A 13,562-nucleotide genomic window follows, 5' to 3' on the forward strand; every position below is an offset into this window, starting at 1 on the left:
TTGCTTCATTTTCTTTTGTGTTTTTTCAGTTAAGACAAATTAAATGAAGATAATAATACCAAAGAATTTGTGATTGCAATCATTTTCAGGAACAAACTGAGTATTATCTGACAAAATTGCAGGGGTGTCAATACTTTTGGCCACAACTGTATATACTACATTCATACTACATACATACTACATACATACGTACTACATATATACTACATTCATACTCCATACATACTACATACATACAACATGCTACAGACATACAGTACATACTTCATACATACTACATATATACTACATTCATACTCCATACATACTACATATATACTACATTCATACTACATACATACAACATGCTACAGACATACTACATTCATACTACATACATACTACATTTTTACAACATACATACATACTACATATATACTACATGCTACATATATACTACATACATACTACATACACACTACATTCATACTACATTCATCAATACTACATACATACTACATATATACTACATTCATACTACATACATACTAGATATACACTACATTCATACAACATACATACATACATTCATACTACATACACACTACATTCATGCAACATACATACATACTACATATATACTACATTCATACTACAAACTACATACATACAACATGCTACAGACATACAGTACATACTACATACATACTACATATATATTACATTCATACTACATACATACTATATACATACTACATTCATACTACATTCATACAACATACATACATACTACATACATACTACATATATACTACATTCATACAACATACATAATACATTCATACAACATACATACATACTACATACATACAACATACATACAACATGCTACAGACATACAACATACATACTACATACAGCATACATACATACATACTACATACAATACATACATATAGACATACAGTACATATAACATAGAGTACATACTCACCAATACTTGTCACATTGTTCCCCGAAGCCAGTGTCATCATTGAAAAAATATGAAAATAACAAACAAGCCATATACTCCCTGATCCACAGAAATCCACGTGTCCCACGCCGATTTCCCGTGGAGAACAGCAGCATCAGCTGATGCGAGCGCTCTCTACGGGGCTCCAGGAATCCAATGACGGGAGGTAGGGATCCTTCCGCACTGTATTCCTCCGCCACTGTAAAAAAAAATAGTCCCTGGTCTCACTTTATTGCAAAAGCTGCGTGGGAACTTTTTCACACAGCAATGCCAAAAGTGTATGTTGTATGTATGTATGTATGTATGTATGTATGTTGTATGAATGTAGTATATATGTATGTATGTATGTATGTTGTATGAATGTAGTATGTATGTTGTATGTCTGTAGCATGTTGTATGTATGTTGTATGTATGTAGTAAGTATGTAGTATGCATGTATGTTGTATGAATGTAGTATATACAGTGGGGAAAAAAAGTATTTAGTCAGTCAGCAATAGTGCAAGTTCCACCACTTAAAAAGATGAGAGGCGTCTGTAATTTACATCATAGGTAGACCTCAACTATGGGAGACAAACTGAGAAAAAAAAATCCAGAAAATCACATTGTCTGTTTTTTTTTTCATTTTATTTGCATATTATGGTGGAAAATAAGTATTTGGTCAGAAACAAAATTTCATCTCAATACTTTGTGATATATCCTTTGTTGGCAATGACAGAGGTCAAACGTTTTCTGTAAGTCTTCACAAGGTTGCCACACACTGTTGTTGGTATGTTGGCCCATTCCTCCATGCAGATCTCCTCTAGAGCAGTGATGTTTTTGGCTTTTCGCTTGGCAACACAGACTTTCAACTCCCTCCAAAGGTTTTCTATAGGGTTGAGATCTGGAGACTGGCTAGGCCACTCCAGAACCTTGAAATGCTTCTTACGAAGCCACTCCTTCGTTGCCCTGGCGGTGTGCTTTGGATCATTGTCATGTTGAAAGACCCAGCCACGTTTCATCTTCAATGCCCTTGCTGATGGAAGGAGGTTTGCACTCAAAATCTCACGATACATGGCCCCATTCATTCTTTCATGTACCCGGATCAGTCGTCCTGGCCCCTTTGCAGAGAAACAGCCCCAAAGCATGATGTCTTTACCACCATGCTTTACAGTAGGTATGGTGTTTGATGGATGCAACTCAGTATTCTTTTTCCTCCAAACACGACAAGTTGTGTTTCTACCAAACAGTTCCAGTTTGGTTTCATCAGACCATAGGACATTCTCCCAAAACTCCTCTGGATCATCCAAATGCTCTCTAGCAAACTTCAGATGGGCCCAGACATGTACAGGCTTAAGCAGTGGGACACGTCTGGCACTGCAGGATCTGAGTCCATGGTGGCGTAGTGTGTTACTTATGGTAGGCCTTGTTACATTGGTCCCAGCTCTCTGCAGTTCATTCACTAGGTCCCCCCGCGTGGTTCTGGGATTTTTGCTCACCGTTCTTGTGATCATTCTGACCTCATGGGGTGGGATTTTGCGTGGAGCACCAGATCGAGGAAGATTATCAGTGGTCTTGTATGTCTTCCATTTTCTAATTATTGCTCCCACAGTTGATTTCTTCACTCCAAGCTGGTTGGCTATTGCAGATTCAGTCTTCCCAGCCTGGTGCAGGGCTACAATTTTGTTTCTGGTGTCCTTTGACAGCTCTTTGGTCTTCACCATAGTGGAGTTTGGAGTCAGACTGTTTGAGGGTGTGCACAGGTGTCTTTTTATACTGATAACAAGTTTAAACAGGTGCCATTACTACAGGTAATGAGTGGAGGAAAGAGGAGACTCTTAAAGAAGAAGTTACAGGTCTGTGAGAGCCAGAAATCTTGATTGCTTGTTTCTGACCAAATACTTATTTTCCACCATAATATGCAAATAAAATGAAAAAAAAAACAGACAATGTGATTTTCTGGATTTTTTTTTCTCAGTTTGTCTCCCATAGTTGAGGTCTACCTATGATGTAAATTACAGACGCCTCTCATCTTTTTAAGTGGTGGAACTTGCACTATTGCTGACTGACTAAATACTTTTTTTCCCCACTGTATGTAGTATGTATGTAGTATGTATGTATGTTGTATGAATGTAGTATATATGTAGTATGAATGTAGTATGTATGTTGTATGTATGTTGTATGTCTGTAGCATGTTGTATGTATGTAGGAAGTATGTAGTATGTATGTACGTTGTATGAATGTAGTATGTATGTATGTATGTAGTATGAATGTAGTATGTATGTTGTATGTATGTTGTATGTCAGTAGCATGTTGTATGTAGTATGTATGTTGTATGAATGTAGTATGTATGTATGTATGTATGTATGTATGTTGTTTGATTGCAGCATATATGTAGTACGTATGTAGTATGTATATATTTTTTTTTTTTTACATTCAACACATTAGCCGGATGATGGGACTACTACTGTCCCATCATTGGCTAATGTGTCAATCACTGTCATTGTAGCAGGCATCGCCCGATGGGACTTGTAGCCCCATCAGACGATGCTTGCACACACACAAGACCCCCAGCAGGCCCGCACAGACCCCCGGCAGCCGGCACAAGCCCCCGGCAGGCCCGTACAGACCCCCAGCAGCCGGCACAAGCCCCCGGAAGGCCCGTACAGACCCCCGCCAGCCGGCACAAGCCCCCCGGCAGGCCCACACAGACCCCCGGCAGCCGGCACAAGCCCCCGACAGGCCCATACAGACCCCCGGCAGCCGACACAAGCCCCCGGCAGGCCCGTACAGACCCCCGCTAGCCGGCACAAGCCCTCAGGCAGGCCCGTACAGACCCCCGCCAGCCGGCACAAGCCCCCGGCAGGCCCGTACAGACCCCCGCCAGCCAGCACAAGCCTCCGGCAGGCTCGTACAGACCCCGCCAGCCGGCACAAGCCCCCGGCAGGCCCGTACAGACCCCCGGCAGGCCCGCACAGACCCTGCCCGCACACACAGACACGCACAGTGTCCGCCCACGCACCGCCCACACTCTTCCCCCCTCCCGAACTGGATGTGCAAGTAAAGAAAGGGGGTTTTTTTATTCCGATATTTCTGTCCCATTGACTTGAATGGGACTTCCGGTATCGGAATTGGCGATACCCGATACTTTTTTGTATCGGGCCGATCCAATCCGATCCGATATTTCTCTATATCGGATGGTATCGCTCAACACTACTACTGAGACTTTATACTCTGGAGTGAGGAGACCACAATAAATGTTTTTGGAACTGATCGTGTCAAAACTGTATGATGCGCAAAGGTGAGGAGTAAAAAGAAAAATGCATGGCGCCAACAATGAAACGTGGTGGCAGAGTCTTTATGTCAAGGACCTACACTTCATATATTCACAGATATATTGCTCTATATTGACAGAAGATGCTCTAATCATTCTGTCCCCTTGGTAGACATACATTTTTCCAACATCACAATGGTCCAAAACAATTGAAAGGACAGAGATGCTATATTGCGCATGGTGCGGCAAAGAAGTCCCATCAAATTTAACAATGCCACAATCTCGATACTCCCTGACTTTTCTATGGAACTCCAGAAGCAGAGGGCACAATTCACGGAGATCAAGAAGCAGCTTAGAGAAAAGAATGTTCTTTACTCCATCATTTATCCAGCTCGACTCCGAATTGTCCATGAAGGTTCTTCCATATTTTTCACAAATCTGATAGAGGCATCTGAATGGCTACGGTCCCATATGGGATCTCGTGAAAAAGTCCTAATATGTGTGCAGTCATTTGGAATTCTCCTACTGGTTACAGGATTGGAGCTCTTTCTACTAGTGTCCAAATCGACAACAATACCAGACGCTGTATTCAGTGAGGGTATCCCCTTGTCTACCTTTTCTGTTTTTTCTTTTGTATTAGGTCTGTTTGATGTTAGTTATGTAGATGCAACTGCCAAGAATAGTTACATGATGCCAACAAATTCAGCCGATGTTAAAATATACATCATATCTAGATGAGGTGACATGGGTTCTGATATTATATGTATGACCTGGAATGTGAGAGGTCTTAAGTCCCCTCGTAAAAGAGTCAAGGTATTTTCCCAAATTAAACAATACCATCTTCATATTATAGCTCTGGTTGAGACACACTTAACCAGGGATTCTGCTCGGTACGTACAGAATCCAAGGGTACAATGGTTCTTTCATGCATTCCATACTAGCTATTCAAAGGGGGTTTCATTACTGATTCACAGAGATGTCAGGTAGGAGGTCAGAGAAGCTTGGAGAGACCCTGAAGGTCGTTTCATATTAGTATATGCACTGATAAACTCTAGGGATATGTGATACTGTGTATTTATAATCCTCCCCCAGCTAATGTGTCAATTCTTCAGATGGCACTGAGTTTTGCTCTAAACTACCCAGATGCACACGTTATATGTATGGGAGACTTCAACCTGGTTATGGACAATGGCCTTGACAGAATTAGATTAGATGGTGGGATTTCTGGGAGAGCCCCCTCTTTGTCTTCATCTCAATTAGCACTGTTCATAGAAGGTAGTGGTTGGCTGGATCTGTGGAGGATGCATCACCCCACAACGCAGGAATACACTTGTCACTCGTCTACTAAACGCACACTATCTCACATAGATTACATATTTGTCTCTAGCAGTGTAGTGATGTGGGTGGGTGACATAGAACATGGTAATAAAGGGGATCTAAGATCAGAGTCCGATTATACTCAGACTGAGTTTTGGCCAGTTGAACCACACCATATTCTGGAAGCTAAACCCATTCTGGCTAAAGCTAATAGGATTTAATGATAGAACTGTGGATCAACTAAACAGTTTTGTCTTATCACATCCTGAACCCCGAGATACTAATCTGTTTTGGGATAACCTTAAGGCATACCTGAGAGGATGCCTGTCATCTACAATCTCCTATATTAAAAAGGTGACTTCGGGGGAGGATAATGTAATGGAACAACGACTGAAGGACTTAGAAGAAGCTTATATATCTAGTCAGACTACCGAGAATAGAATCGCATGGTTGACTTCCCATAGGTTATATTCCCAATATATGCACACAAAATCGAAACGCAAATTATTTTTTACCTGTCAGTCCTACTTTGAATTGGGAAACCAGGCAGGTAAATTTTTGGCCTTCCTGGTACGCCAACACAACACTTCCAACACTATACTCTAAATTCAGAAACCAGATAATTCAACTGAGGATATACTTCATTTCTTTTTTGACGATTATAATACATTATATACTTCTAGGAGTGGTTTTGATGTCCCAGAATGTCTGGACTATCTATCAGACATAAAATTCCCCTTGTTGCACTCTACTCAGCGAGCCCTTCTGGACGTTGATTTTACTATAGAGGAAATAGAGGGTGCTATGATGGATATGGCCTCTGGGAAGGCTCCTGGACCGGATGGGTTCCCAATTGAACTATATAGAAAGTATAAAGATGTACTGGCGCCACTTCTCTTAGAGGTGTTTCAGGTGATTTGGGGGGAGGGTGTATGCTGGGTTCCTTTTATGAAGCAAATATTATTGTACTTAAAAAATAAGGGAAAGATCCCCTTGAATGTGGATCATATCGCCCCATATCACTGGTAAATGTAGACTATAAAATTTTCACTAAGGTTCTGGCTACTAGATTGAACTCGGTTATATTGGATCTCATACACCCTGACCAAACTGGCTTCATGCCTGGCAAAAGTACCTCCATTAATATTAGGCCGGTCCAGTTGGTGGTTCAGTATAGTTCTTTGGTGTCAGACAATTCTTGGGCTTTAGAGTCAGTAAAGAGCGGTTATAGAGGAGCGCTTAGGAAGCAACCCAGGGGCAGATTAGAATGTCAGGTCTCCACCGCAGCTCCAGCCGAAAACCTCCAATGGAGGATAGGAGCAGTAGTGAAACAAAGGAGGGCACCACCAAATGAAATGTTGGGATCCTCCTGCAGTCAGCAAAAGACAGATACTGTATAGAAGTAGAAAAGCTACTGACCAAAAATAAGCAGGGATCACCAAAACAGTATAGTAAATTTTATTAGACAACTATAAACAACACCAACATAAAAAGAGATAAATAAAAAATACTGCCCGCAATGTCCTGATAACATTCTTACATATGGGGGAGCTTGTAGAGTGGCCTGCCCGACGCGTGTCGCCACCGCAAGGTGGCTTCGTCAGGGGCTTTTTTTTTTTAATTTATCTCTTGCAGAGCATTTTGTGCCTCTATCGTTAGATGATGTAATACATGGGTCTTATTTACCTTGGCTTTATTTCAGCTTGTCCTCTTATCTTCATTAGTGGTATTTATATTACATTGAATTTTGATTGTTCTGTACTACTGTCATAATTGTTAGTGATAGGGGATGTTGACATTGTTGTTTTTTTGACTCAATTACTACAATTTTTACATCAAATTACACACTGCTCTCTTTAGGTTATTTGTACCATTTTCATATTACATTTAACTGCCTAGCCTTTTTCTTAGGTATATGGGAGATGTCTTTTTGGCTTTATCAGGAGCCTAGTGTACAATTTGTCATGTGTTATGACTTTTAATTGTTTTATGTTGGTGTTGTTTATGGTTGTCTAATAAAATTTACTATACTGTTTTGGTGATCCCTGCTTGTTTTTGGTCAGTAGCTTTTCTACTTCTATGGAGGATAGGAGCAATGAGAAAATGGAAAACGGTCTTAGGAGCGCAGGAAAGAGACTCAAACGAGAGATGGGGTTAAACCACAATGCGTTTCGACGGAGGATCCGTCTTCATCAGGTGGAAGGCAGATTTTACTCATATGGTGTTGTCCTATTATCCTCTCCTACTGGAGTGAGGTAACATCGCTTCTGACTTCACTAGTACAAATCCCGGTTCCCCTTAACCTATTGGTCTGTTTATTTGGGGTGCTGGACGGGGAGATGTGGGGACACTATATACGGTGGATGGGTGGTGTACATCCTTCTCTCAGAGCGTGGATTGAATTGGTAAATTCAGTCAGGGGCGTATCTAGGGGAGGCAGCCGGGGCAGTTGCCCCGGGCGCAGCCGGCAGGGGGCGCAGTCCGGGCCGCCTAATGCAGCGGTCCGCAGTGTCCTCCCTGGCGGATGAGTTCTGCCGCCCCCCTGGCCTGAGAGTCGGCGGTTCTCTGTGTCAGCTGTCAAGCTGACAGCTGGCGCAGAGAAGGTGCGCGTGCCGGCTCCCAGGGAACAATTGTACTGGCGTCTGTATAGACGCCAGTACAATTGCAGCTCTGACCGCCGGCCAGACGACGTCAGCAGCGTGACATGTCATGTGATCACGCTGCTGACGTCACTCCCCGGCGCCCAAAGTGAACGCTCAGCCCTGGTGGTAAGTGTGCTCCAATGTGGAGCTGAAGAAACCACCGAAGATGGGGGGTGTTAATGTGTGGCGATGGGGGTTAATGAGTGGGGATGGGGTTAATGCGGGGGGGGGGGTTAATGAGTGGAGATGAGGTTAATGTGGGGATGGGGATTAATGTGTGGGGGGTTAATGAGTGGGGGTTAATGAGTGGGGGTTAATGAGTGGGGGTGTTAATGAGTGGTGATGGGGTTAATGTGTGGGGGGTTAATGAATGGGGATGGGGTTAATGTGTGGGGGGTTAATGAGTGGGGATGGGGTTAATGTGTGGGGGGTTAATGAGTGGGGATGGGGTTAATGTGTGGGGGGTTAATGAGTGGGGATGGGGGTTAATTTGTGGCGGGTTAATGAGTGGGGATGGGGGTTATTGAGTGGGGATGGAATTAATGTGTGGGGGGTTAATGAGTGGGGATGGGGGTTAATGTGTGGGGGATTTGGAGTGGGGGGGTACATAATGTGTTGGGGGATTTGGGAGTATGGACGGGGGTTATTGTTTGGGGGGGTTAATGAGTAGGGATGGGGTTAATATGTGGGGGATTTGGAGTGGGGAGTACATAATGTGTGGGGGGGATTTGGGAGTGGGGATGGGGGTTATTTAATGTGTGGGGGATTTGGAGTGGGGGGTACATAATGTGTGGGGGGATTTGGGAGTATGGACGGGGGGGTTAATGAGTGGGGATGGGGGTTATTGTTTGGGGGGGTTAATGAGTAGGGATGGGGTTAATATGTGGGGGATTTGGAGTGGGGAGTACATAATGTGTGGGGGGGATTTGGGAGTGGGGATGGGGGTTATTTAATGTGTGTGAGGGATTTGGAGTGTGGATGGGGGGTTATTTAATGTGTGTGAGGGATTTGGAGTGGGGATGGGGGATTTAATGTGTGTGGGGAGATTTGAGGACACAGAGTATGTATGAGGAAACAGTATGGGGGTTGGGTGCAGACAGTATGGGGAGCGAAAAGGTTAATGTATGTGGACACAGTATGGGGAGTCAGGGGTATGTGTGAGCAGGCAGTATAGAGAGTGAGGGGGTAAATATATGAGGAGACAGTATTGTGAACAGAGGGATGATAGAGGAGACAGTATGAGGAAGGAGGGGAATAGTGTGAGGTGACAGTATATTGCAGATATTTGCATTTAGGGGGCATTATAATGACACTTCTATCTTTAAGGGGATCGGGTGGAGATTTGCTGCAGAAGACCGGAGAAGATGGAAGTCTGCAGAGACGGCTGTGGATGAGAAAACTCATCATGGGGTTTGGACAAGAAGAAGAAAAGGAGAACGACTCCAGAGACGTCATCTATAAGGTACCTGGATGTAAATGTTATTTGTGCTACTGACTTGTTCTCATGTTTTTATTTGTTAGGAACATTAAAGGGGTTGTCCAGGTTTGTGCTGTGTCTGCAGACATTCTATGTGACTGCAGACTTCTGAATTCTCACAGTGCTCACTGAACGCTGTCAGGATTCTCTCGTGCCGGTAATTTACATACATGCGGTCACATGCTGACTAGACATGTGTGGCCTCACTCAATGAAAGTGAACGGAGCGAGGCCGGGCACGTCTAGTCGGAATGTGGCCAGAAGTATATAAATCACATACTTGTGCTGACATGACTGTACATCAGCAAGGGAGAATCCTAAAAGTGTGCAGTGCATTTGTTGTGAGAATTCAGAAGCTGCAATGTCAGGATTCAGCTCTGCAGGTTCCAGTAGTCATCACACGGACACTTCACAACGAGCTTCTCTTCCTGCTTTCAGTTTTTTACTGAACATTAAGAGCATTAGGGAGAGCAGCTCGTGGGTGCATGGCTAAGTGTGCAAGTCGCTTATGTACATGGGGGGGGGGGGGGCGCCGAGCCAAATTCTTGCCCGGGTGCCAAGAAGCCTAGATAAGCCTTTGAATTCAGTTATGTGTACCGTTTGAACGAACGTTATTTCAGAACCAGGGCTGTCCAGGGAAATTTGATAAAATTTGGGATAGGTGGAACTCCTCTCGCCTCACCATTCTAGTACGTAGTGGTTCATTACCACCAGAAACACTATGATTAAAATACTTCGGGTTACCCTATGGCATCGAATGACTATTAATACTGCATAAATGTACTTGGCAGTGTGTTAGTAGTAGTTGCAGTTTAATTGGATATGTAGTGTCATTTTGAGATGTATATATCGCCAAATGGATATAAAGACAAAATGTTCTGCTCACTTGTTGATTTGGTTTATTATCCTTACAGCAATACTTGGACTTATGAGTTCAATAGATGTATTAAGGATCTAACATGTAAGGTTGCTGTTCCTTTATAGTTGCTTGGACAAGTACATGTGTATCACTTTGGCTGTATTCATGTGTGTATATGTTGTTTTACGGTTAATATACGAATTTAAAAAAAAAAACAATGATCCAAAACACACATCTAAGGCCACTGTTGTATTTCTAAAGAGCAGGGTAAAAGTGATTCAGAGACAAAGTATGCCTCCTGATCTGAACCCAATGGGTCACCTATCAGAAGTTCTGAAGAGACAAGTTGAGCATCACTCTCCATCCAGGCTTTAAAGGGAACCTGTCACCTCGTTTTACCGTTATAAGATGCGGCCACTGCCTTTTGGGGCTTATCTACAGCATTCTACAGCAGGATCGCGGCATGAAGCAAGCAGGATGACGACGTCACATGATGATGGCAGACACCGGACCCGGGACCTGCAACACCCATCGGACCGGACCGCCCTCGGGTGAGTATAATGAAACTTATTTTTCCTCTCTTTTAGGTCTTTCAGGTCAGATCGGGGACTTATCTACTGCATTATAGAATGCGGTAGATAAGCCCCAAAAGGCAGTGGCCGCTTCTTATAGCGGCAAAACAAGGTGACAGGTTCCCTTTAAGAGGTTGTTTTTGAAGAATGGAGGAAGATAGATGTTGACACAGCAGCAGCAAGAGACACCAATATGCATCTACCTTTTCATCAGAGTCCATTACTTTGATGTTTGGCCCATATGCAATACTAAATAAATAGTGTGTAATTTTGCTAACTCATTGAGCCACCCAGCTTTTATTTTACTATTTGCATATCTTGTAACCATGTATATATTGGGTTTATATATTTATAGTAGCTGTAAGTAACGATATATTCTATTTCCATTATTTCTTTGGTTATATGAATATACGCTGGTTGAGTTTCTTTGTATAACATTTATATTTGTAATACAATGCACACTTTTTCTTTTCTGGCGTCTCCTCCCATATTGTATTGCATCTCTTTTCTATGTGACTTACAGTTTTTAACCTTATCTTTGTAATACAGTATATATAACTAAAAAGTTTGTATACCGTATATACTCACGTATAAGCCGAGATTTTCAGCCAATTTTTTTGGGCTGAAAGTTCCCCCCCCCCCCCCCCTCGGCTTATGCGCGAGTCATATACACCAGGGAGTCGACGGAGGAGGGAGAGTGGGGGTGTCAGATCATACTGACCCCCCCTGGCGGGTCTCTGCAGCCCCCCTGTTTGTCACACAGTCTCAGGTGCCTGCCTTCAGCGGTCACGTGGTACCGCTCATTAAAGTAATGAATATGTGCATATTCATGACTTTAATGAGCGGTACCACGTGACCACTGAAGGCAGGCAAAGGAGACCGTGGGAGAACGGGGCTGCAGACACCACACCGGGGGGGTAAGTATATGCGATATTCACCTGTCCCCGTTCCCACGTTGCTTGCCGCTGTCTGACGCGTCCTCTGTCAGTGATGTTCTTATACTTGGGTCGGCTTATACATGAGTTTATACGATACATTTCCTTCGTCAATCTACTTTTGTACATAAGAAAATTTGTCCTTTGGTATTAGTAGCCATATACAATCCTATGTGGCAATTACTCCACACAAATATATGATTTTTTGAGGGGGGTACCTGGCATCCTGGCTTCGTCTGTTTCGTAATTTTTCTTTTTCCTTCGATCCAATATTAAGTGCACAGATTAGTATTGTAAAATGGACATACCTTCATGGATTAAATGGTTCATGAGATGAGATGCAATGCACCATTACTAACACAGGTTTGGAGGGATAACAAAACTGTAAAGTACCATACACACATCAATGTTTCATGCATGTTTTTTGGAGGGGTTTCTTTTGAAGAGAAACTGTACCTATTATAGTCTATACGTATATGAGAAAGAAAAAAAAAAAAATCGCCAAATTAAATTGCATGTGTTGCAAAATGTATTTTTGTGTTAATAATTATTGATTACATAATTATTTTAATGCACAATGGATTGTAATATTTAAATATATATTTATTAATTATTTTTCTGGAGCTGCTGGTGGTTGTCATTTTTAGTTGTATGTGTGGAAGTGTTTAAGAACGACACTTACAAACAGAAAGTACAGCAGCCTCTGGGCGTAGGAGACTGCTGTTGATGTCCAACAGGATCTCCTACACTGTGGCTGCGTCAGCTGTCAACTGGGCAGACCTGATAAGCTGTGCAGTTCTCACCTGTGGGAGTTTGGAGCTATTTTATTGTAGTTCAGAGCCGTGATCTGAACTACAATTTCCCCGTTACCGCTCTCTCTGCGGTGAGTAGTGACAGGAGCGGCGATAGGGTGGAGGTGGGGCATACAGTTCGGGCTGCAAAAGTGACAGGAGCTTCGGGGCCACGGCAGTGAGCACAGGTTGGCAGCCTGGTACTACTACTATTAGGCTACCTGCCACTGAAGGAAATTACTGCTGCAGGGCTGCTCTGCACAAGGAGCGCAGTGCTGCACCAGTAACGCCTTCCAGGCTGCCACACTGTGCTCACATCGCTGTCACCGCAGTGTACACAACACAAAACTGTAATTGTCACGCTGCTGTGCTCTGAACACTCACTCAGCCCTGCTAAGTCAGTGTAATGCCTCATTCAGATGTCTGTGTGTGCATAATTCTGTGTGCAGACACAATACTTAAGCCTCAATCAGAAGTCCCTGAAACACAGAGACATCTTAATGAGGCGTTATATATCTTATCCCAATTTTCAAAAAACTGACAGTCACATCCAAGCATAAACTAAGTGTGAACAGGTTCTTAACCTATAGTCACCAACTCATATACATTCAAACAAAAAGGAAGCACACTGTAGCGCAATAGCTTGGAAACATGAAAAATGAATTGCATTACTGCATTAGAAATATGAAAAATAGAGAAAGATTATATCGCATAAAATGGCCAATTTAT

General features: G+C 43.0%; 1 protein-coding gene across 5 annotated transcripts in view; it reads right to left on the reverse strand.

The window, feature by feature from the left end:
- The window catches only part of LOC141069643 (arf-GAP with SH3 domain, ANK repeat and PH domain-containing protein 1-like), a 328,366-nt gene that overhangs the window by 172,148 nt on the left and 142,656 nt on the right, over positions 1 to 13,562 (reverse strand). The window lies entirely within an intron of this gene.

This window comes from Dendrobates tinctorius, unplaced genomic scaffold (assembly GCF_039654945.1).
Source record: "Dendrobates tinctorius isolate UK_male_01 unplaced genomic scaffold, ASM3965494v1 ptg000270l, whole genome shotgun sequence".
Taxonomy (NCBI): domain Eukaryota; kingdom Metazoa; phylum Chordata; class Amphibia; order Anura; family Dendrobatidae; genus Dendrobates; species Dendrobates tinctorius.